This window comes from Mastomys coucha, unplaced genomic scaffold, assembly GCF_008632895.1.
Source record: "Mastomys coucha isolate ucsf_1 unplaced genomic scaffold, UCSF_Mcou_1 pScaffold4, whole genome shotgun sequence".
In the NCBI taxonomy this organism is placed as follows: Eukaryota; Metazoa; Chordata; class Mammalia; order Rodentia; family Muridae; genus Mastomys; species Mastomys coucha.
The window spans coordinates 53,075,185-53,099,307 of NW_022196910.1; the positions used below are offsets into that span (position 1 = coordinate 53,075,185).

Consider the following 24,123-nt stretch of genomic DNA (forward strand, 5'->3'; position numbering starts at 1 on the left):
ACAGCCAGATGCATTAGATGTACTGCACAGAGTCCAGACATGTGTGGGCAAGATGCTAGCTCCCATTGCTACATGGAAGAGATTGACCAGTGGGTGCTGTTGTGTTTTATAAAAATAAAGAGAGAAGGAATATGTTTGGTGGATATGCAGTCAGGTGTAGGGGAAGGAGATGCCTCTGCAGGCCCATGCTGAGGCATCCCTTCCCCCTGAGGGACCAGCCACATGACAGTATAGAATAGAATAGAGTTTATTCGGGGCATGGGAAGGGGAGTTGAGAGGGTAGCAGAGGCAGAGAAAGGCAGAGAGAGAGAGAGAGAGAGAGAGAGAGAGAGAGAGAGAGAGAGAGAGAGAGAGAGGGAGATTAGAGGGGTAGAGGCCAGCCATGAACACATGGAGAGAGAGTGAGGAGGGGAATAAGGAGAGAGGGGGAAGGGGTGGGAGGACAGAGTAAGAGCAAGAAGGCAAGAGAGAGAGGAGGGACCAAGCAGCCCCTTTTATAGTAAATCAGGCATATCTGCCTGTTGCCAGGTAACTGTGGGGTGGAGCCTAGACAAAATGCTACCAGATGCCATTGCAACTTGGAAGAGATTTACCAATTGGTGGCCCAGTCTGTGAGAGAGAACTGGAGCAAGAGATGCAGCAGATAAGAACACTGGCAGTCAGTATTCACTCTCAATAACATACTAGGTATCTAATGTGCTGTAGACATTTTGGGTGATGTTAAGGGTTTTAAGTGCTCAGGATGGGAGAGTCTGTTGTGTAGTTCAATAGGCAAGAGATCTGGCACATTCGAGTTTCCTTAGTTGAAAATCGAAAGGTCAGTCACTTAGAGTAGACACAGGGAGAGAGAAAGACAGAGACAGAGAGACAGAGAGAGACAGAGAGACACAGAGGGAGAGACAGAGAGAGAGAGACAGAGGAAGATGAGATAAAAGAAAAGGAAGAGGAGGAGGAAGAAGAGGAACCCAGCGTATGACTTAATCATAGTGGGTCTCTAGGGATGGTTTCATGGAGCCATTGGATGTACTGTTCTTCATTTTGAACAGTCAAGGCTATTGTGCCATCCAACAAGGACTTTTACAGACAGTAGACTGCACAGAGTTTCCTTAAGGTTAAATCATTTGATGATGTCAAGGACATCTTCATTGGCACAGTCAGAATCCAGTATCCACACAACAATAAAGTAACCCAATGCTTCATTTCTCAGAACGGACCTCCATTGTTACATGACTATTGTGTGGCTTCCTTGTCAGGAAGCCTACTTTGCCTCAGCCGAAGAATAAAGTTATCTCATTTGGCAGCTAAGAGATCGAAGTGAGGGCATGTAGTAGATCTGTGATTTACATATAGCTTATAAATTTTGTACTTAGTAAAAATATATGACATACTAGAAGTTATATCAAGTCCTTTAGATGCCAAGAGGAATATGAGTGTCTTACCTTTAAAAAACAAAGTGGACAATTCAACTAGAGATTGATTAAACAAGCTACCACCTGGCTCACCTCTGCCCCTCTCCTACTAGGATGATGGTCTAATTTGGAGGTGCATTTTGGGTGTTTCTATAATGTTGTATCACCTCATTATGTCATGAGGCCAGAAACTTGGGCTACACCAGGAGATCACAGTAAAGGCAGATTAAAGCAAAGGACTTTATTTGGAAGTGACACTAAGTCACAATGCCCCAAGGGACACTAGGAAGAGAGGAGACGCCCAAAGCTTGAGACACTGGGTACGTCAGAAGGGGGAGAGGTTGGCACTAAGAAAGGAAGTTCCTATGACAGTGGTAGAGAAAAAGAGCCACCCTAAAAGGGAAGGTCTAGCTCCGTACAGGGTAAACATTAGAACAGACACACAAAACCGCACGTGAGAGGCACAAAGACAAAAGCTCACAGGGCTGGAGAGAGTGTGTTCCCAGATGTCAGCCAAGAAGAGGCCACAAGGATTCAGTTCTGCCCAAGCCAGCAGCAGTTATCCAGACAGCGAAAGATAGGGCCTTCCCAGGGAGACGAAGAGGATGTCAGCCGAAGACTCTCTCAGTCGAAGGTGACTGGGCTTCCTGGAGGGTCCACATCTACTGTTCCTATCCTCAGGATTGCCACTCTACAAACCTCAGCAGAAATGCCAGAATTACCCAATACAATTATCTTATTATCAGTTTCTACCTGGTCCACCATTCATCAACTAGAATTATTTGCGGCTTTCCTAACAGTTCGATCTTTTCTTTCTTTCTCAGAAAAACATTCAATCCATCTGAGAGTATAGCTCAGTGGTTGAGGATATGCCCTTGCATGAGTACCCCGGATTCAATCTCCAGCACTGGGGAAAAACAACAAAAACAAACGAACAAACAAATCCAGTAAATCTTTTTATTCAGTCAGAGTAAAAAAAAAAAAAATCACTATTTTATGTCTCCTGATGAAATTACAACCCCTTACATGATCCTGGTACTTAATCACTGTTAAATATAAACTTAAGTACCAAGAGCTCAGGTTCCATGCATTTAATTTAATGTCTCAACCTCTCATGTATTTATTTTCTCAGATTTCCCAGCTTAGGAATTGCAGGAGATAGACTCAGCCACTCACCACAAATTTAAGATTTGCCAAAGGACACTGTGGCCCTCTGAGGACTAATAGTTTCTGCCTGACTGTTTGTGGACCTTAGTGTTAAGCTCAGCAATGCATTGTGTGTGGGGGCGGGGCACTCACCTGCTCTCTGTTGGGTCGGGGGGGGCGGGGGCACTCACCTGCTCTCTGTTGGTTACTTAGTTATTTGGGTGCTGGTCACGGTGGTGGTAGGAGTTTGCAAAATTCTGTTCTAAATTATAAAAGCAAACACAAACCCAGTCCTCGAAATCGACCTGTCCCTAGATCACATTACTTTTATCTCCATACAGGTTTTTTCCTTTTTCTTTTTCTTTTTCTTTTTCTTTTTTTTTTTTTAAAGCATTACCAAACCATCGATCACAGAAGATTACTGATTAAACATTTAAAGTAAGAATGGGGATCATTAGGTACGAACAGCAGCTGACAAGGAGACCTGCCTTAGACAGAGAGGGACACTATGGACAATTTCAACTAGTCTGTTTATTGTTCTGCATAGTTTATGGTCTTCAGTCTGGGTGTATTAATGATCCTTCTGAATCACAGAGCCCATGTTTTGGGAGAATACAAAGCATGCTCTCATACCTTCCCTTCATTCATTTCTGCGGCATCCCCAGGAGGCAGGAGGGTCAGGTATTCAGACAGGAAACCAAAGCAGACGCTAAATGACTTTCCCCGGGACATTTGGTTAGCCACAGACAGAGCCATAACAAGAACGTGAGTCCCATGACATGGGGGTCAGGGCTGATGCCATCGGACTGGTGCTTTTCAAAGGATGATCTGTGAAGGCTCCTGGCTTATCCAGGGGCTGGGGGCTCTGCAGCTAAGGTCAGCTGCCCTGCCAAGTGGCTTGCATGCACTCACTGTCTGGGAATTGACAAGAACTGTAATGTTGCTGGTGTGAGGTCTGTCTTTAAAATACGTATAAAACCAGACCTCTCCTTGAACCTTCTTTCTGGGCTCTATTTCACTTCATTCTTTCTATGACTGACAGCATTGAGACCCTCGGGGCTACAACGCTGGCTTCTCTTCAAACTAGCCACTTAAATATTGTTTTAACACATCGTGACTATAAATTAGTAGACACCAATCTTCTGTTAGGGAATGTGTTCTTGAAGATCAGTTACTTTTGCCTTCACTTCAGCTCCAACATAGGCTTGGTTCTTGCCCTCCAGGATTCGTTTGGGGATGGTTTTCCAAACCTAGGACACATACTAAAGGACTTGAAATTTAGGCAATAAAACAAATTGCTTGTTCCAGTGAACACCACCACACCCGTGCACTCCTCAGTTTTAGAGTCTAACTGCTGAGTTCAAGCCCAGAGCCCCAGAAAAATAAAAGTCTTTTAAAAAATCAAGTAAACACACAAAACCCAAAATAAAACACAGAGAGAAGTTAATACACGTGACGGGATGAGATTCCATGTTTTGATAATTTGTATTGTATTTTTTATCTCCCCTCCCCCTCAACTCTATAAATCTGCATTTCTATCTGAGTCCTAACTCCAAATCTATTTTCTCTTGAGAATTTACATTTAGGCCATTGTTGTGCGTTAAACTCTGTAGTTCCAAATTAACTCAATGATTCTTCAAAGTTGAATGGTCACGTTGTATCTCAAGACTTAAAACATGTTTGTCGTGAAACTTCCTGCAACAAACAGACAGACAGTCTGTGCTCACTAACTCCCCATTGGTTGACTCATTCATTAAAAAGTTCATTCAAGAATCCCTTGGCACATCTAAAAGGCAGGAAGACACCAGAAATAGCCCAGTGAGAGATGACGACTATAGTCTAAGAGCGATGCTCTGGTTCTGTTCTTCCCCCAAATGACTGCATGCTGTTCACAGGGCCTCTGTTCTGGGATATTCCTCCTGGCCTTTCAGCATTCATATGAGTCAAAATCCTCTCCTCCATGATGTTCAGCTGCCACAGCTAGGACCATGACAGCTTGCACAAGGTCCTCTATAGCCCGAGAGGACAGTCTTAGAGAACAGGGTTTGCCAGAGCTGTCAGCTTGAGCATGACAGCACTGTTGTCCACCATCCTTATGCTTCATTCACTTCACTTGTGAGGTAGGAATGTTACAGTTCAGTCAACTGATAAAAATCTATCCCAGCTGACTGAGCATTTATTTCACACACTGTGGTACTTCTTCTAACAAAGCCTCCATTTTTAAAAGAAATCATCCCTCTCCACCATTTTCTTTCTCACTCATTAAAATCACGCACATCTTTTATTTTTTATCGTTTTGTTCAAATGCCAGCTCTTCATCTCACAGTGTTAAGTGGGATTCTTCTGATTAGAACACTCGTAGAAGTCTGCACATCAAGTATCCAATACTTAAGTTTAAACTTGATTGTAAACTAGATATAGTTACATTAAGAAACCCAACTTTCATTACAAGCCACAAATGGGAATTTCTCCAAATAATTTCAGAAAAATGCCCATTCTAGACAACACATCTACTTTGTTTATTAAAGCTTAATTTAACTTCAGATCAAAATGATCAGTTCAGGGCATCTTGCTTTCTTCTTTATCCTTATATCCTTCCCTTCTCCTTTCTGCCCAGGTAGCTAAATCTCTAAAGAGCAGTAAGAATTGGCTAAAACAAGCCATTATGGATGCCTAGCTGGGAGGTCCCTCACCTCTCTACACCCTTCAGCTTTGTTCTGAACTGTATCGTTTCTCATAATCTTTAGGCAAAGGCTGGTTTCCCTCCATATCGTTGCCTACCATTGCTTCCTTGGCCCTGATATATTTAGCTGCCCACGACCTGACTGATGACTGTCAGTTTGGCCTTTTAGCTCACCTTTCTGGTGAAGAGGTCAGCTCAGGGCATTTGGAAAATTCCACCAGACCCCAGAGCATAAAGACCCCTCCCTTCCTGGAAGGGAAAGGAAGTCAATGGAGCACACCTTCCTTCCTGTCACCCCTTCCTTCCTGGATTACATTCCTCAGAGAAACCAACCATTGGCCACCTACAAACAAGGGAACTCCTTGTCACCTCATTCCCTAAGGACCAATCAGTTTAAAAGTCACACTGTTTCACCTATCATATTGTGCCCAGTTGCTGTTGCTCTATTCTACCCCTGAAAGCTGTATAAAAACTGGTTGAACAGGCTGCCCTGGGTCGCTACCTCTTCTTTGGGTGCAGGATGACCCCAGTGCACTGGAACAATAAATTCCTCTTGGTTTTGCATCAATCCCTGGCTCCACATGGTCCACTGAGAGGGTCCCTGGTAGCCAAGGCTGGTCAGAGTCTTACACTGGACACTGGGATTTCTTCATGTACCCCATGCCATGCACAGCACACAGAGAACTAGAGTTGGGAAAGGGTCTTTGTGAGCTCTTACAAATCAAGCACACACACGTCAAAAATGTCATTTCTGCCTTCCTGGAGTCACTCCATGTCACTGTTAGACAAGAATATCAACCATGTGGAGATGCTGAAATAATAGGGTCAGTCAAAGCATGCTTGTGTTTATGATGCATTATGTTTTACCTATTTGAGGAAAAACCTATTTTCCCTGCTAGAAGAAAGTTGTGTCCAAACTGTGGCTAACTTTTCAGATTACTCTACTTTACAAAATACTCTTCAAAACTTGAAAATCTGCCACAGTTTTCTATGTCCAATTATGCAGCACTGACTTTTTTCTTCTTTAGCTCTTTCAGAAGAAGAAAGGTATAGAGACTCTGCAGGGATTAAGAAAGAAGCTATCACTGTGTTTTGGAGTTAGGAACCATGAATGTTTGTTAATAAATGACTATTTGGGGATTAGCATTAATTCTACTAGGACTAGTGAATTACAGAGTTTGGATAGTAGGAATGACTTAAAGCCAATATAATCTTAAATTATATTTATAAAATTATAATACCTAGGGCTAGTGAGATGGCTCAGCTGGTAAAGGGCATCTATTGCAAAGCCTGAATTTTTGAGTTCCATCCCAGGGGACACATATGGAAGGAGAGAATCAATTTCCACAAGCTGTCCTCGGCTTCCATATGCATGTACTGGCATGTGTGTGCTACACCAAATACAATAAAAGTGTTTAAAATGTGTTGTATGTAAAATGTAATAGTTTATAGCTGTTGTGATTAGTATGCAAGATACAGAAATAGGTGCTATATTGCTATAAACACAAGAGCATTTCCTCTCCCATGAAGCAAACAGAGTCGTGATGTAAGTCTATGGTCTATCTACCAGCTAAGTGTTACCATCTAAGAACAAACTCCTGTTTCCTGGAGTCAACATCCTTGGTACATCCTTATGGTCACATGAAAGTTTCTACACTTTCAAGAATCTTGTCACCCACCTAGACAAATGTAGGATAAATAATCCTCTCCTAGCAAATTTACACCTTTTTATTCAGGTAGAGATGTTGATAGAAATATCTGCAAGCATATTATTGTTTAGGAACATTCAGGAAGTTCTTCCCACCCCCAGCTTCTCCATAGCTGCATAGAGGTGGGTGCAATAAACATTCATTTTCTTGCCTTATAAGTAAGAGATACAAGGAAGATAGACAGATTTTTTTCTGTTTTGTTGTTGTTGTTGTTGGTGGTGGTGGTGGTGGGTTTTTGTTTTGGTTTGGTTTGGTTTTGACAGCCTAGATACTCTTGAAATAAATAAGGTACTCAATTTTGAGTTTCTGTCTTCACAAAAAAACATGACAGGACAGGTGTTGCACAGGAAAAAAAATTAGCCTCAAGAAAAATAATTTGTAGGAAAGGACATCTGTCTGGAAATACTTGAAGGACTGCTGAGAGAAGGCTTCTCTTCACTTGCTCAAAATACAAAGCTGACACTAGAAAGTGAAATGAACTGGGCAATACTTCATATTCCATCTTAAAATCAACACAGTTTTTCTAAGAAAAAAATAAACAGAATAAGTTAGAGAGAGAAGCAGTTTATGATAACCAAATGGAGAATAAAACTCAGAGCCATACCTGGATCTCCCATCTTCTCTCTCGCTGCCTCTCCTTATGTGTGTCCCCCATCTCCTACAAACACATCTTGCATGTGCATCGCTGGAACATTCTCAGCACCATTCTTTCTTCTCACAGAAATCTCTTTTACCAAATCATCCTCCATCCTTTGGCTCAAGGTTTACCTCAAGCATTTCAGAAGGATGAGTTCCCGTAGCTCAACAACTCAATCTCTTGTCCAGAGTCCAATTTTCTGAGAGGAAAACATCCTGTTGGAGGAGCAAAGGGTCTTTTGTCTTCCCCTGGTTTATCAGATATGCCCAGAAACAATAAGAGTACATACATCTTAGAGCTGTCCTTATGTATACTGTGAATGAGAGAGGCTTTCTCAAAGCAAGGCTTACTGAGAGGAGCGGCAGCTTGGGTACAGAGCACTCAGTGTTTCCAAGGTTTGCCCTCCACCCTCCTTCTCCCTCTCCCCTCTCAAATCCATTCCTATGAAAGATAGGTCTGCTTATATTGTTCACTGAACTGTTCTCAAATATCAAAGATCAGGCTTTGTAAAACATTGCCTGGCACTCAATGTTCTCTACAATAGACTCAGTTTATTCCTATAACTTATTGTTTCCCTCCTCTGATGAAGCAAACCTTTAGCCTACCCTTCCCTCTCTAGCTTGTGTAGCCATGGTCTGCCCAGGCCAATCCCAGCTTTGCCTGTTGTGTTGGTATAATCATGGGAAATTGCTTCTCTTATTCTCCTCTATGTCCTGGTTTAAATGATGAAGGTGCATTAGTCTTTCAGTCTAAACATCCATTTCCTTATCAAACTTATTTTTCTCCAAACTCAGCTATTAATATCTAGAAAGTATGTCAACCAATTTTTACACAAAGACCCTACTGACCTAATAACATAAAATAATACCTTCTTCCTTCCTGACTCAAGCAGCATTTTATTTGTTTCTCATCTGCATTATTTCCATTACAATTATAATTTATTGTAACTGAAACTTCTGACTATCCTTGCTTTCACTCAGACAACCCAGACTAATAACGAGAAAGGGTCTTGTATGGAAGGAGGTAAAGTTGAGTTGTGTTCAGCATCTGGGCAGTCATGGTGCTATAGACGCTCACTTTAAAACACCAAGGAAGGGCTGGAGAGATGGCTCAGTGGTTAAAAGCACTGACTGCTCTTCCAGAGGTCCTGAGTTCAATTCCCAGCAACCACATGGTGGTTCACAACCATCTCTAATGGGATCTGATGTCCTCTCTTGTTGTGTCTGAAGACAGCTACAGAGTACTCATATACAAAAAAATAAGTAAATCTTTAAAACACTAAGGAAGAAATTTGTTGATAGGTAAAACCCCCAAAATCCCAAACTGAAGATAAACTCCACAGTTGTTATAGAAAATGAGAATGAAATCCTTTCTTCCTTGTTTCCTTCCTTGGCACATCATGGTTAGCATGGGAGAAGGGTGGACGCATCTATCAGTACCAACTGATGAGGACGGTGGTTGCTTTGAGTCCTGATGTCCATTCAGCCACCCCAGACTTTCTCTCCTTATATGTGCAGACACAATTCTGGTACCTGAACAACAGCACTACATAGTTATAATAGAGACAGTTAAGACAAAGAGGTTCGGCATTGAACTCCAGCTTTGCCACACATAGCTCTGTATCCAGGGAAAATTCTTTATTCCTTGCAAGTTCATCTCCTCACACAAAACCAAAAGCATGATAGTATAAATCCCAGAGTGCCTTCTGAGAGCTGAAGAAGATATGCATGTTGTGGTCTTTGCATGTTAAACGTCTGTATGCATATTTTATCATCATATGGCTTTAATTTCATGTCCTATGTATTCCTGGGTACCCATTGAATAAAGGCACAGATTCACAAATCACTCCTTCAGAGTCTGAAAAATAGGTCAGTTCTTACGTACATAAAGCCCACTGCTTTTTTTCTCTTCTTTTTTTAAAGATTAGAATTAGTAGTATAAAGTAGAAAAGAACATGAAAACATATTGAGCATGGTAGTTTTCTTTTTATGATATATTTAAATCACCTTTATTTGGTTTTACAATATTATATTATTTGAATATATTATTGTTTCCTTCAAAAACACAATGAAATTACTGTTTGAGATATTTATATTTTACCTTTCTCAAGCTCCCTTTTTGGTTAGCTACACGAACATGACACTTTTCGTTATTATTACTCTACCAATAAAGACTTAAGTTTTATCTGCTATCAGATGGTTTGCTATGGAATTCTGAATGCTCCAGGTAACCCCCAGCTTTGAGAAGGTTGGTAGTTCCTGTGGTCATCAGAAGGACTTTCTAATTCTTAATGGACCCTTTCAAATGTCTTTCACCAACTAATCCCCTTGGCCTATGTATCTGTCTCTAACAGTCCCCTCAGGATTAACCACCGAGTCTTGGATGACTGACGCCTGAGCCGGACTGCTCTGGCTAGCAAACTGTAAGACAAAGAGTTGATAGTTTGGCCAACATGAAAGCTCCTGACTTACCAAATACCCAGCTTTTTTTTTTCCTGTCAATTAAAGTGGCTAAGCAGGAAGGGAACGTTCAGGTGCAAAGTCAAAGAGATCGAGCTTGTGAAGCTCAAAGTGTCAAAGGCCAAAGCGCAAGCATGGAGCACAACCTGGAGTCCCCACTGAGGACGTACCAGGATCAGCTGCCTACTTACCGAGCAATGGAACCCACTATTGGGTGGACATGCCTCATTTAGAGTCTAGTGCTGCCATTTTCTTCATGTAGAATTGCTATGTCCATTACTTTTGGTTGGCACTCTATGTACAAAAGTAAAGTTTGACTCAAACTTTATATTCCATGTCAAATTTTCCAGAGTGCCTTGCACATGTCAGGTGTTCAGCGGAACCTGCTAATCATTAGCACTGTTCGCCATCAGAACAGAAGGTAAATACCTCATCTCAGGAGATGTTTGAGCAATCTCTCATTAACGAGTGTGTGCTGCAAATTAGAAAAAAGTTTAACAAAACATCTGTTAGTGAACCATAGAAAAAAATGAACTTGAAGACATCCAGAATTGCTTCCAAATCTAAAAACTGCAGGCTTTATATTCAAAGTGTATAACATTTATGACATCGAAACTGTGGTTTTAGAGAGAGTTGATTTAGTTGGAGATTCTTGAAAATGAAATTCAAGCAATACTCCGCTTGCTGGAGAGCATTTTCTTAATTTTCTATGGATTTTTAAAAATTATATAATTGTAAATGTTCATTAGGATATAATTAAATAGCTCTGTTTCCTTAGTTACTAATATATGCCAGGGTGCTGCAATTATACAAGTAATTATGAAAGGAAAATATATGACTTGGCAAGCTTAGGAAAATTATTCTAGATATAGAGAGGCTCCACTTTGGGGAAAAGACATTAAAATACAGCAGGGAAAAATGACAAAAAGAATAACATAATCGGATGGGAATATTATATAATGACTCACAGTCCCTGGAAATGCCTGCTCTCGTTTTTATGGATGTAATAGAAGAAGAATATAATAACATGTGCTCAGCATCCACAGAGGTTCAAGTCTGAAGATGCTTTATGCACCTTGCTTATTTATTGTACCCCTGATTTAGGCTAGTTCATGGCTCTGCCTCAAGTTTACTTACGGAGATTAATGCAATTTATACATTATATTTTATTTTATGATATACTTAACAATAAGTGGAGCATAATTAAGGCTGTGTGAGATCGAGGGAAAATGCCCAGAAACTAAATACCTTTAAAAAAAAATGTGTTCTCTGCATTTAATAGCATCTGAACTATTTAAACAGCTTAAATTAAATTAAAGTTAATAGAGTTTAATTAAAGTTATAGTCAAAGGAGAAGTATTCTCTCATAAAAAAAGAGCCTGTTGTGCTGGGTCATGAGCGTGTTTTCTTATTGGCTTTTGGTTATTCAGTATTACATTGAGCCAACAACCAGTGTCAGAAAGAATCTTCCATTGCCACAGGTGAAATTTTCCTGTTTATGAAAACCTCAAAGATAGTCTGACCTGTCCAACCAAAATTGTGTTGTTTTTCATATCAAAATGTGGTAAACCAAAATTCTCACACCAGTAATAAATGATTGGGACAAGTTCGTATGGAGAGAAGCCTGGATAGCTGATCTGGAGCGTGAGGACAAAGACCCTGCTTCCTGAGGCAGGTGAGGACTTGCTCAGACATTGTTTATTTTTCCTGCATGCCCTGCTGTGGCAGATTCAGTTCCTCAATGGCCAGGAGCCAGTTTCAACCTGAGAGGCAGAGGAAAGTGCAGGAAAGCAAGAGATGCTTCCAGCCAGCAGGATGAGCCTGGCTAAAAGTGAGCCACCCGAATCTCTGGTCCTCTCTCTCTCCCTCCCTCTCTCTCTCTCTGTCTCTCTCTGTCTCTGTCTCTGTCTGTCTCTGTCTGTCTGTCTGTCTGTCTGTCTGTCTGTCTGTCTGTCTCTCTCTCTCTCTCTCTCTCTCTCTCTCTCTCTCACACACACACACACACACACACACACACACATAACAGAGAGAGAGAAATAGATATAAACAAACAAATAAGTAAATACAAATATAATGCTCTTTAAAGAAAAACAAATTCCAAACCTCCAAACCTCCAGAGTCACAATGTGGAACTAATTTCTAACATAGTTCCATTCAATGTTCATCTTTATCATTATAGGTAGGATGTAAACCAAAAATTGTTTTACTTTTCCTTACATTTTATTATTTATTTTAGATTCTTAAGATCATACTTCATTTTATGTATAGCAAAACAATTTCCATGATAAATAACGTTATCATAGACTGATGTAAAATAGACTTAAGCAGAAGAAAGAACAGACAGGTATCTGCTTACATAATCCCTCTTCTTGAAAACAAATTTTTAAAAATGGCTTTTTCTAAGAGGTTCTATATGAGAAATATGTTCAGTGACAACTTGTGTGGAGTTGCTGGTGCACTGATCATCAGGGAAACGAGAAGCAACCCCAATAAGTATGGAGTTAAAATTAGAAGAAGAGAAAGGCTTCTTAAATAATAAAAAGTAAAGTGAATGCCAATTAAGTCACCCACCCCCACATAGCCAAGTTGAGAGAGCAACTCCGAGGACTACAAAGTACAAACTGAACATGTTGTCTCGGTCACTTGGATGAATTGAAATCGCAGTGCTGCTAAATGAACTTCCTATGGGTGGGGCAAACCCATGATGGCAGGAAGTCCAATGCAGTGCCGCTAGGCAGGACGGGAGGAAGGCTGATCCTCAATTCACGGAGGCTGGACTAGCCACCCCTGCTTCTGCTGCGGCCTCGTTCGCAGAAGGATCTCACGTTTTTCTTTGTAATCCTTACTGAAGCAAATGTTACTTAGAAAGTAGTACAGTGCAATGTCTAGACAACGAATGAAATTAGTAATTAATTAGTGGAAGAGTATAAATCTCAGATGTCTTCAGCCACGCGTGGCAAATGCCCTAACTAAAGCCGATGCTTCCGTGGGTTACCTGGTACTCAAAGTCAGCAGAGCAAGTCCTTCATTTTTTAAAAAGAAAATAACCAACTTCTTTTTTACTAACTAGCTTAAATGTGTACTACTATAACTAAATTTTAAAACAAAGCTTAAAAAGAATCTTTTCAATTTCCTTAAAGTAACATATCCATTTTCAAATGACTTTATGATGACAACTTTCTTCCTTTCTTTCTTTCTTTCTTTCTTTCTTTCTTTCTTTCTTTCTTTCTTTTTTAGATTTTTTTTATTTCATTTATGAGAACACTGCTGAACGGATCTCTTTTCACTCATTGCCATTTATCATGTAGATGAGATGACCTTGGCATTCAATCCTCCTGCTTCAGCCTCCTGAGAGCTGGAGTCACAAGCCTGCACCACCATGCCCAGAAACCAAGTAAAGAGCTTGTGCACAGAGGTCATACAGAGCAGGGCCTCTGCCCAGGTCCTCTGCTTCCCGTGAGCCTGGAGGGAGCTCGTGTGGATCCACTAAGGTCTATGATAAACTGAGGGACCTAAGGTTGGGTGAGAGAGAAGTAACTAGGGACAATAACATCTACAACATCTACGGTGCTGGGCCTTCCTGCCATGCACGGTTGCTTAATATACTCTTCTTTTTATGATTTGTTTGTTTTATGTATGTGAGTAGAGTGCCCTTTCTGATAGACCAGAAGAGGCCATCGGGAATTGAACTCAGGACCCCTGAAAGAGCAGTCAGTGCTCTTAACTGCTGAGCCATCTCTCCAGCCCCCAATAACTGTGTTCTTGAAATAATAGCTCTTTGCGGTGGAGGAGTCTGGAGAAGATGTACGGGATAGGGTTGAGTGATCTGAACGCTGGTCTGGATGCAAACCTTTCCCATTAGACTTCGCGCAAGGCGTGTTCTGGTTGTGAATTTACTATAAATGGCACCTCGCAAGGGGAAGGAAAAGACGGAAGAACAGGTCGTCAGCCTTGGGCCTCAGGTGGCTGAAGGAGAGAATATATTTGGTGTCTGCCACATCTTTGCATCCTTCAATGACACCTTTGTCCATGTTACCGATCTTTCTGGCAAAGAAACCATCTGCCGAGTGACTGGTGGAATGAAGGTGAAGGCTGACAGAAATGAGTCCTCTCCTTATGCAGCCATGTTGGCTGCCCAGGATGTGGCCCAGAGGTGCAAGGAGCTAGGCATCACTGCCCTGCATATCAAACTCCGAGCCACAGGAGGAAACAGGACCAAGACCCCTGGACCTGGAGCCCAGTCAGCCCTCAGAGCTCTTGCTCGCTCTGGGATGAAGATCGGGAGGATTGAGGATGTCACCCCCATCCCCTCTGATAGCACTCGAAGGAAGGGGGGTCGTCGTGGTCGCCGTCTGTGAACAGGACTTCTCAAATTATTTTCTGTTAATAAATTGCTTTGATTAAGCGAAAAAAAAAAAAAGAAAGAAAGAATAGTTCAGGGGCTGGTGAGATGGCTCAGCGGTTAAGATTACTGACTGCTCTTCAAGAGGTCCTGAGTTCAAATCCCAGCAACCACATGGTGGCTCACAACCATCTGCAGTATGATCTGACTCCCTCTTCTGGAGTGTCTGAAGACAACTAGAATGTACTCATATAAATTAAATAAATAAATCTTAATTAAAAAATGATAGTTTGAGTGCCAGACTCATCTATAAAACACTGTGACTGAGATGTCTTACTATCTGTTTTAAATCAGCAGCAGGGTTGAGTATTTAAAAATGTGAAGAAATGCAATGTTGTGAGGCTTCTGACTGGGTAAATCTGGCAAGCTACTTAGCTTGTCTGACCCTTCGTTTTATTTCACCTCTAGAAGGGAAGCTAAGTTCTCTTGAGGGCTGTTGTAAGAATCACATGAGATGCCTGGATGATGCTATGTTTCTTCAATAATCACGTAAAGTGCAACTTGCAGTTCAGACCAGTTAGAGATTAGATGATATCTAGGGAGAGCCATGTATTTAAAAAAATTTGAAACGAATATTCATGTTTCACTAGCTCTGTGTCGTGATGCAGATTGGAGCTCTTCATTCAACTGTTTCGCTATCTACAAAGACAAGATGACTTGTAGGCTAATCAGATACACATGAGAGCGCTTGGTGAAATGACTGGCCTACATAAGAATCTCTTGTAACTCTTATTAGCTCTTGGGTTTACAGTCTGCATGACAGAAACCATATCAGCACACCCACAGTTGTTCAAAATCCAGATGAAGATTTCAAGTACTAACTGCAGCATTAGATATCCAAAGATTTCTTTAAATTTTGTGTTTTTTCATTAAATATACTTTGGTCATGCTTTCCTCTTCCCAATTCCTTCTACTTCCCTACCCCTCAGGTTCATGTTCTGTTGTCCTCTCTCTCCCTCCCTCTCTCTGTCTCTCTCTGTCCCTCTCTGTCTCTGTCTCTCTGTCTCTGTCTCTCTGTCTCTGTCTCTGTCTCTGTCTCTGTCTGTCTCTCTCTCTCTCTCTCTCTCTCTCTCTCTTTCTCTGTGAAACAAAAACAAAAGAGACCCACACAAAGTAAAAAGAAACCAAAGTACAGGAAGCTATGACAACCCCCACACAGCCATGTCAGACAGTGGATTCTCCTAGCTTCCAGTGTGGGTCTCTGGAGTCAAGGGGCACCGAACACCGCCTGGTCAGGATCCCCTTAGCAGGAATATTTTTTGTTTGTTTGTTTGTTTGTTTGGAGACAGGGTTTCTCTGTGTAGCCTTGGCTGGCCTGGAACTCACTCTGTAGATGAAGCCTGCCTTTGCCTCCCAAGCGCTGGGATTAAAGGCGTGTGCCACCACTGTCCTGCAGCAGGAATATTACTAAGAAGTGACATCCACTTTGTAGTATGAACTGGCTATCCTTTGTCATATATAACTTCATTAACTTCATTTAAGTTTCACAAGTAAAGTCGGTATAGGAGTAGTCACTTCAAAAGTTAACGAATAAGCATGCAGAAGACTGATCAGCTGCCAAGTAGGAAAGCCAAGCTTGAACCCAACCAGTTTCATATTTTATGATTAAGTTAAACCATTGGTAAGAACATTACATATGAGGATCAGAATGTCTTTAAACAACAGATAATCTAATAAACAATCCCAAGGCTTTCTATATCCAGGATGAGGAGAGATGCAAGATCACACCCAGTTGGTATCTTCATCCATGAGCTATTATGGCAGGTACTTTCTCTGTTCTATCTTCACATCAACCATGGAGGCTGTGCATTATGACTACCTTCAAAATGGAGTTGAAGGAAAGCAAAGCTGATGGCAGAGCTCAGACTTGAAGCCCTTACCCTTTCCCCCACTCTTAGCACGTCAAATGTTAAAGCTGAATGAAGAAAACTTAACTTCTCCACTAATCCCCATTCGTGCCTACAAGCTGAATCCAGGATGTAACAGCCCATGATCTCTCTATGCCACCGAAAAGGATTAAGATGATGTCTCTGTCTGGGGAGCTCTTATCAGAAACTAACAACTAATCAGAAAGCAAATCAAGTGGACAGGTGTTGGATGGACGCTTTGCCACGTGCAGGAGAGGCCTTCCCTCCCTATGGGCTAAAGAGAATCTGAAGACAGAGAGGCAAGTGATCCAGGCTTTTCCACCAAGCAAGAAAGCGTCATCTGGAAGCTAGAAAAGGCCACAGTATGTGGAGGAGAGAAGGGACCTTACGTGGGTGGCAAGTAGTAGAACATAGGTGATCTAAGTAGAGAGGGGAAATGTTAGAGATGACAAGGTTTAAACAAAAATGGAGGTAGAAACACAGGAGAGAGGAAGGAGAAGGGGAAGGTTTTCTAAAACTAAGGAGTACAAAGAAGCCATATGGAAGTTCTCTTTAGGAGCTAAATAAAAATATAATTTAAAGTAGAGTTTGATCAGCAGTTCACTGCACAGTAGATAATGCCAAATCCAGAAGACATGGACTATTAAGTGAATATCTCTCTGTGAGTTGTTGCCCAGGAGGTCACCTTTAAAATAATACAAGTTATCATAATTATTCTAGGTTACCTTCCAGAACTAGATTGTAAAACCCTCTTGATAGAGATATCATAAACTTGAGGCACAAGAAGTTTCTTCCTTGGTGCCTAACTTTGATAGTGTTGAAAGTTGCTAGGCAACCAGATGAGGGAGAAAAGTCATCAGTGACCTCCTCCAACTGCAAACCTTGTTAGCTCCAATACTAACTCACTAAGCAAGATGTGTATACTGTGCAATAGTGGCATGTCTATAATATGGCATCTTAGTTTCATTCCTAATGTTGTGATAAAATACAATAACTTAAGGAGAAAAAAAATGTCTTAGGCTCACAATTCCAGGTGACAGTCTATCACTGTCACCTGGGAAAGGTAAGGAGGCAAGAACTTGAAGCAGTTCTTCATAGTACAATATCAACAGTCAAAGCAGAGAGTAACGAGTTAATATACACACACCGCTGCTCAGCTAGCACTCCCCAGTTCATTCATTCCAGGACCTAGACCATAAAATGATGCTGCCCATGTTCAGGACAGGTGTTCCCATCCTACTTAACCTAATATAGACTGTTCCTTCTTGAGACTAGATTCTGAGGTCATTCTATGTTATAACAAGTTGATGATAAACCCAACCATCCTGTGGGAGTACCCAACTATGTTCTGATTGGATCTGATGCCTGTTTCTCAAGGGGTAGTCCATGCCTGGTTCTGTGGACCTGATCAAAAGTCAGCAGCTAGAGAGATCATCGGACCTAGGTTTTGCTTAATAGATAAGTTGTCAAACGGCCTGTATTAGTTAGAGTTCTCTAGAATCACAGAACTTATGGAATGTCTCTATATATTAAGGGAATTTGTTGTGATGACTTACAGTCAGTAGTCCAACTACCCCATCAATGTGACCATTGTGTGAATGGGAAGTCCAAGAATCTAGTAGTTGCTCAGTCACAAGGCTAGTTGTTTTAGCTGGTCTTCTGTAGAAGTAGGTTAAAACAGAAGTGCTGACAAGTAAACATGAGCAGGCAAAGAAGAGTGAATCTTCCTTTTTCCAATGTCTTTATGTAGGTCTCCAGCAGAAGGTGTGGCCCACATTAAAGGTGTGTACCGCCACGCCTGGATCTGGGACTGGCTTTGTCCCAGGCTGGCCTTGAGCTCCAGACCTCCTTACCTTAGTCTCCTGGGATTAAAGGCATGTATACCTTACCTGAGCGTAAACTTTTTATAGTTACTATGCCTCAAGATCGCCATGCCAAGATCCAGGTCAGAAACTTGTGTCTTCCAGCCTCACAATCTGGATCACATATGAGTCCTCCAATTCTGGATTGTAGCTAATTCCAGATATAGTCAAGTTGACAACCAGAAATAGCCATTACATCCCCTACTAAAAATGTATGCTTATAGCCATTGAAGGGTGCCTCCCCACCTCCAACCTTGACCAGAGAAGCTTTCTTTTGAAGTAAATTCCAGTTAATGGAGACTCATGGCTGGTCAAGTGCTGAGGATAAGGGAGTACTGAGTTCTTCAATGTCCACATCATCCCTTCTAAGGCTTTGAAAGCATCACAGAAGATTAAGCAAGAAGAATGTAAGAGCTGGACCATGGAGAAGCAGCCTTGAAAAATATCTTCTGGGTGTGATATAGCTGTTGCACTTATGATTCAAAGCAGCTGTGGTTGCATACATGGGACCCACACAAGATTGGACCTTTCAACATTCAGTCACATGAAGGGGAAGAGATCATGGGGTTGACAGCCCTTCTCAGGGGAGCTATTGACAGTGTGGATGAGGCATTGTCCTTAGTGATGCAATGTAGCCATTGCAGAGTCCTCATGTTTCGGGGAACAGCTCCACACTCATGTTCATGAACATAAATGGGCGTGGTCAAACAGTGACTTACAAACAAAAAGACTCAATCCTGAGAGGAGAACATGTTAGGAAGGGGGAGTTGGTGGTAGCAAGAGAGGCGTAAGGCGGGGCCTGGGGGGGAGGAGGCTAAGACTGACCAGAATGTAGTTTGTACATGTATGCAATTGTACAATAATAAATTAATAACAATGGAAAGACTTATCTGGAGGAATTCTTTTTAAAATGCAAATTCCTAGACTGAGGGAGAAAGTTGCAAGTGAGTGGCCTACTTCGGTTTCTTTAGTTTCAGCAAACAGCTCTGATTCTGCAGCATATGCTAAAACCAATGGCCTCTAGAGATAGCGAATCTGTGAGTATGTTTCAAAGAGGTTCAAGAAATGAAACTGGGTGTGAACTGTAGGATGGCCCAAGGAGCATTCTGGAAAGGAGACAAAACTGTGTCCACTTGGTGTCATAAGTAGGGATGCTAAGGAGGTCATCAGTCAAGAGTGTAAGAGCAGTGTGCAAATGGATGCTCTATGGGTTGAGGGTTTGGAGGTGAGGAGCCCCTGGATGAGATGAAAGGGTATGTTTGGAGACACTTCAGAAAGAAAAGCAGAAGGTGAGTAGTTCCTAGGAGGGAATGCCATCTACGTGACACATGGAAGTGGTAGCTCTGGCTGTGGACACCAGCAGCCACACATAGCTAAAAGCTCAAAAGTGCCATTTTAGCGGGACACTGTGACAAAGCTAAAGGTTCTTTATGCAACATGTAGCCCTAAAATACCTTTGTTGTTCTTTCTGCCAATGCATGTGTGAAAGGGAAGGCCAAACCTCACACTTTTCCTGGAGTCCCTGAAAGAACCTTTGTAAAGGCCACAAAGTAGAAAGTGTTTTTACTGATTGATATTTGATCTCACTCCAAATGGGAGGTCATCAATTTGGCCCCAAAAGGGGGAAAACAACAATAACAACAACAAAAACAACCACAACAACAACAAAACAGTTATTTAATGCTGGCTCAGCACTATTCTCTTTGTTCATACCTTTTTATTTTCGTCCAGAGTCAGAGTGGTGAGAATCTAAAATTGGGTATTAAAAACATAATCTTTACAAATCTTAAAATGCTAAGCCAAAACTTAAAAAAATGAAATCTTTGTTTCTGCTGAAAGGAAAAATGAGTCACTTAACCTGTATGTAAAGGAGCGTTCAGGGCCTAGAGAGATGTCTCAGTGGTTAAGAACACTGTCTGCTCTTCCAGAGGTCCTGAGTTCAAGGTCCAGCACCCACATGGTGGCTTAAAGCTGTCTGTAACTGTCCAGAGGATCTAACCCTAATCCTCACATATGTAGGCAAAACCTTAATGTACATAAAATAAAAATAAATTATTAAAAAAGAAGAGCTTACCTCCAACTGATAATCTTGTTGCCCAAAGGAAGAAAAATAATTAATAAGGTAACAATAAAATTTTTAAAAATTTCAGTGAAACCAGCTATATGTAAAACAATTATGAGAAGTTTCTAGTATTTGTCCCAATTAAAGGACTTGGGTCTCGGCTGCTTTCTCCATTAGTCCCTGGAAAACAGCAACAGGGTATGGAATGTCAGATGGCACTTAAGGTGCAAGTAAAATGAAAATCCAAGACTCCAGAGCAAAGCAACCAACCAGAAGGGCAGATATGCATATGTCTTAACTAATCCCCACTGTGGCTCAGCATTCTAGGGACGCTGAGGAGCTTAAGAGAAAGAAACAAAAGAAGAGCATTTTAATTCAGCTAAAATTTCCATCTCACTAAGTGAGCAGAATGTCCATTGACCTGCTTTCCAAACAGATGGACTTTACGCTTCTAAAAGTACATTGTATGCATGACTGTTTTATACTTCTGTTAATGTTCTTGACTTAGGAATGTCATATCATATAACTTTAAAAGGAGAGATAATTTAGCTGGATTTCTGTCAGCAACTAATGCCTTAAAAATAACTGAAAAATTCTATAAGAGAAACCATCCTGCTCTGATTCAAAATGAAGCATTTTGAGTGATTTTCAAAGTAATAACGAAAAGATGAACTTTTATGAGATGTATCCATCATCAGAGTGAACAGAATTTTTGAGGTTTTTCTATTCTAAAATTAATTGGATGATTGGAAATGCTAAAAAATTAAAATAAATATTTTTAATTTATTTGAAGCATTTAAATGTTTAATTTAAATCGGATAGTCTCATGTATCTGTTCAGTTTAAGTTTGAAAAACCTGGAGCACTTGGTTTAGAACAGACACTGCTCGGGTGCTGAAGTGTGAGAGAAGAGAGGATTAGAGGGTAAGGAAGGGCTCTGATGCTCCTGGAATTTAATGTGAGATATGCTGGAATGTCCACATTTCACATGTTACAGACACTCACAAATCTGTAGGGGAAGATTTCATTCGAACCTAATCTAAGCAGATCATTAAACAGAGACTAGCTGTGTGAAGACTTGTGAGTCTCAGAGCAAAGCACTCTTGGCAGGCAGGAATCAGCATGTAGAAACATTGAGAGCTCTGACCAGGTGAATTGTTTAGGGGACTATGGGTACATCTACACAGTAAAGCCAATGGGAATTTTAGGACCCCAGGCACTCAGAGGGGAACTGCAAAACATAATCTAGACATATCATTGCAGAGGAAATGGTATCGAATATTCTAACAAGAAGAACAAGGGTCACTGACTGTTTACATAGGATCCTAGTGTGTAATTATTAGGTCTTAAAAGAGCTGTCATTAGAATCAGAAGAATGGATTGGAGTAGTAAAGGGGGTTGACTCGGTTTAGGAAGCCAGGACAAGGCACAAGTATAGGCAAAAATGTGGAAAGAGACGGGCTAGACCATAGGTGGACCCAGAGGGTCACTGAGCATCTCAGAGAAAGTGAGGTAAAGATAACAATGTGGAATCTAGCTAGATTAACTTGAGCAGAAAGACAGAGTCTGCTGTGTATGCCTAGGAATAGCTTCACTGTCAGCTAAGACACAAACAGCATGTATATACATCCTAGACTTTCATTTATCAGGGACTGTGTGAAGTGAGTGTGGTGTCCACCACACTTCAGTCTCAAGGAAGAGTGTGTTTCATGGTTACAGAAACCGCTCAGTGGAGGAAAGTCAGCTAACAAAATACACTAAAGACTCAGATTGCTAGGCAAATATAATTCTTCTCTTCTTTGTCTGGGTATGTAATAATCTGCAAGAAGAACTCAGGCAAACTGTGTTACTGAAGAAGAACTGGGAAGTGAAGGCTGGGTACAGCTCAGAACTCCTGGCTTTGGAAGATGGAACACAGTACAGGAAATTAAATTCTCTGAGAAATTTAATTCCTAAGAAGATAAATCATTATCTGATTGAGCCCTTATTTGGCCTATCACATCCCACAGGCCATGATTCAGAATATGCAATTTGGTAGGAATATAAAGTCAAATACATCAATGGCTGATACTGTAGCCTAGGAAATTGTCTAAGGCTGGTTCAGAATCCTAGTGATGATCAGAGGAGAGCGACTTGGTACAAGAACAGCTGGTAAGCGACTTGGGGAAGATTTACCAAAGTGACACCTATGGTGATTTCAAATTCAGTGGAGTTAGAGAAAGCCATGCCTGTCAGAGAGAACAGCAGGTCCAAAAATCAAAAGGAGTGTTGCGTTGTGAGGGGGAAAAGAATACAAGAAAAGAAAACAGGGAGACGGGGGAGAGCTGAAGAGATAGAAATATGAATGATGGAAACAAGAAACGACAGGAACACAATACAGACAAGCTCATGCCTAAGACAGAGGGCTCATGACAAGGAATCCCCAAACTTCTCAGATTCCATGGTAGAAATCATGCCCATCTCCATGTCTCTCATACACGATTATGGATTTTCACATCTGAACACAGATGATATCTAGACCTGTTATGAGTCTGAATGCCAGCGTAAAGCATTATGGTTACTGAGTCAGTCATTTCGCACCGCTATGAAGGAAGAAAAGCAGTACTCTCATTTTTGGGAGTTGGGCAATGCTAAAGCAGTCATCAGTGAGCCAGGATGTAAATGTAAAGCTGAGTGAAGAGCATACGCTTGTGCTCATGGGGTCTGAGTCCTGGAAGAGTTCCAGGCAGTGGACTGAGCTAGATGATCACAACAGCTAGCTCTTTCTACTGGCAGTGAAGAAGAGTGTTTTCTTCCCTGCCTGCCAACTGTGGGTTTCTGACAATCTTCATAATGAGACTTGGTCTGACATATCCCTGACATACTCACCAAGTGACCTGAGAGATAAGATAATCCCTTCACCAAACACTGTCATCAAAAGTACAGTCCCTTTACCTTCTCACAAGCAAAATCCCACTCTTGGGAAGAACGAGCTTTAAATGAAAATAAAAAGAGTTCATCAGAATTTTCTCATCACAGCTTCACTAAGGTTTAACTTTTCTTCCTCATGTATGAGGGGAAAATATGAGTGTGTACGCCTTCAAGTGGCTCCAAGAAAGAGGCACCCTCTTCAAATCAGAGAGTCCATGTCAAGCTCATCAAAGGATAACATTTTCTAAAGATCTTTAAAGGATGATCTAAATGAATTTCTACTTTCCTGAGTTAACTATAGGAACAGAATATAGGTTTGAGGGGGTCATGTTAAATACAATTCTTTATCCACATACTTCTAACCTACCATGTGGACTATACCAATAAAATATGAAATATATTTTCCTCACAGAAGCTCACTATTAAAGTAGCAGTAGACAGAAGAGTAAACCTGTAATTCCCACCTTGAAACCTGAAGAAGAATGTCCCAAAGCCCACATTCTTTACTGGAGTGGAAGAATTCTTGCAGGGTCTATGAAAATAGGGCCTGACAAATCAGATGCCCTGGGGTCTGAGGGCAGTCGTTTCATGGATAACATTTAAATTGATGCCATGTGTGTCCCCTTGCTTGGGATCCGTCATCAGGATTGGTATATTATAATTTCCCCTGACTAAATTGCTCTCTCCCCTTTGGATTTTCCCCAAGGAACACAATTTAGTAGCAAAGAGCTTGCCCTGCTGGCTTTTATTTTTTTCAATATTCATTATAACATGCAGAATAAAATACAAAACACATTCAGAGATTCTTGGTTTTGACTATTAGCAGGCATCTGATCCAATGAAAAGCTCATTTATCATATATTTTCCTGCATGTCAACTCGTTTTTACATTAATTTCCAAGTATCAGTTTAGGGACAATAAAGTTCTCAGTACCAATGAAAAAAAGCATTTGGAGTTCAATGCAAGATAAAACTGTT

The 24,123-nt window shown here is 41.1% G+C and overlaps 2 pseudogenes; one reads left to right on the plus strand and one right to left on the minus strand.

Moving 5' to 3' along the window:
* LOC116075942 overlaps positions 1-23,788 on the minus strand; it is a 36,309-nt pseudogene extending 12,521 nt beyond the window's left edge.
* On the plus strand, positions 13,946-14,447 carry LOC116076369 (annotated as a pseudogene).
* Positions 23,789-24,123: the final 335 nt, after the last annotated feature.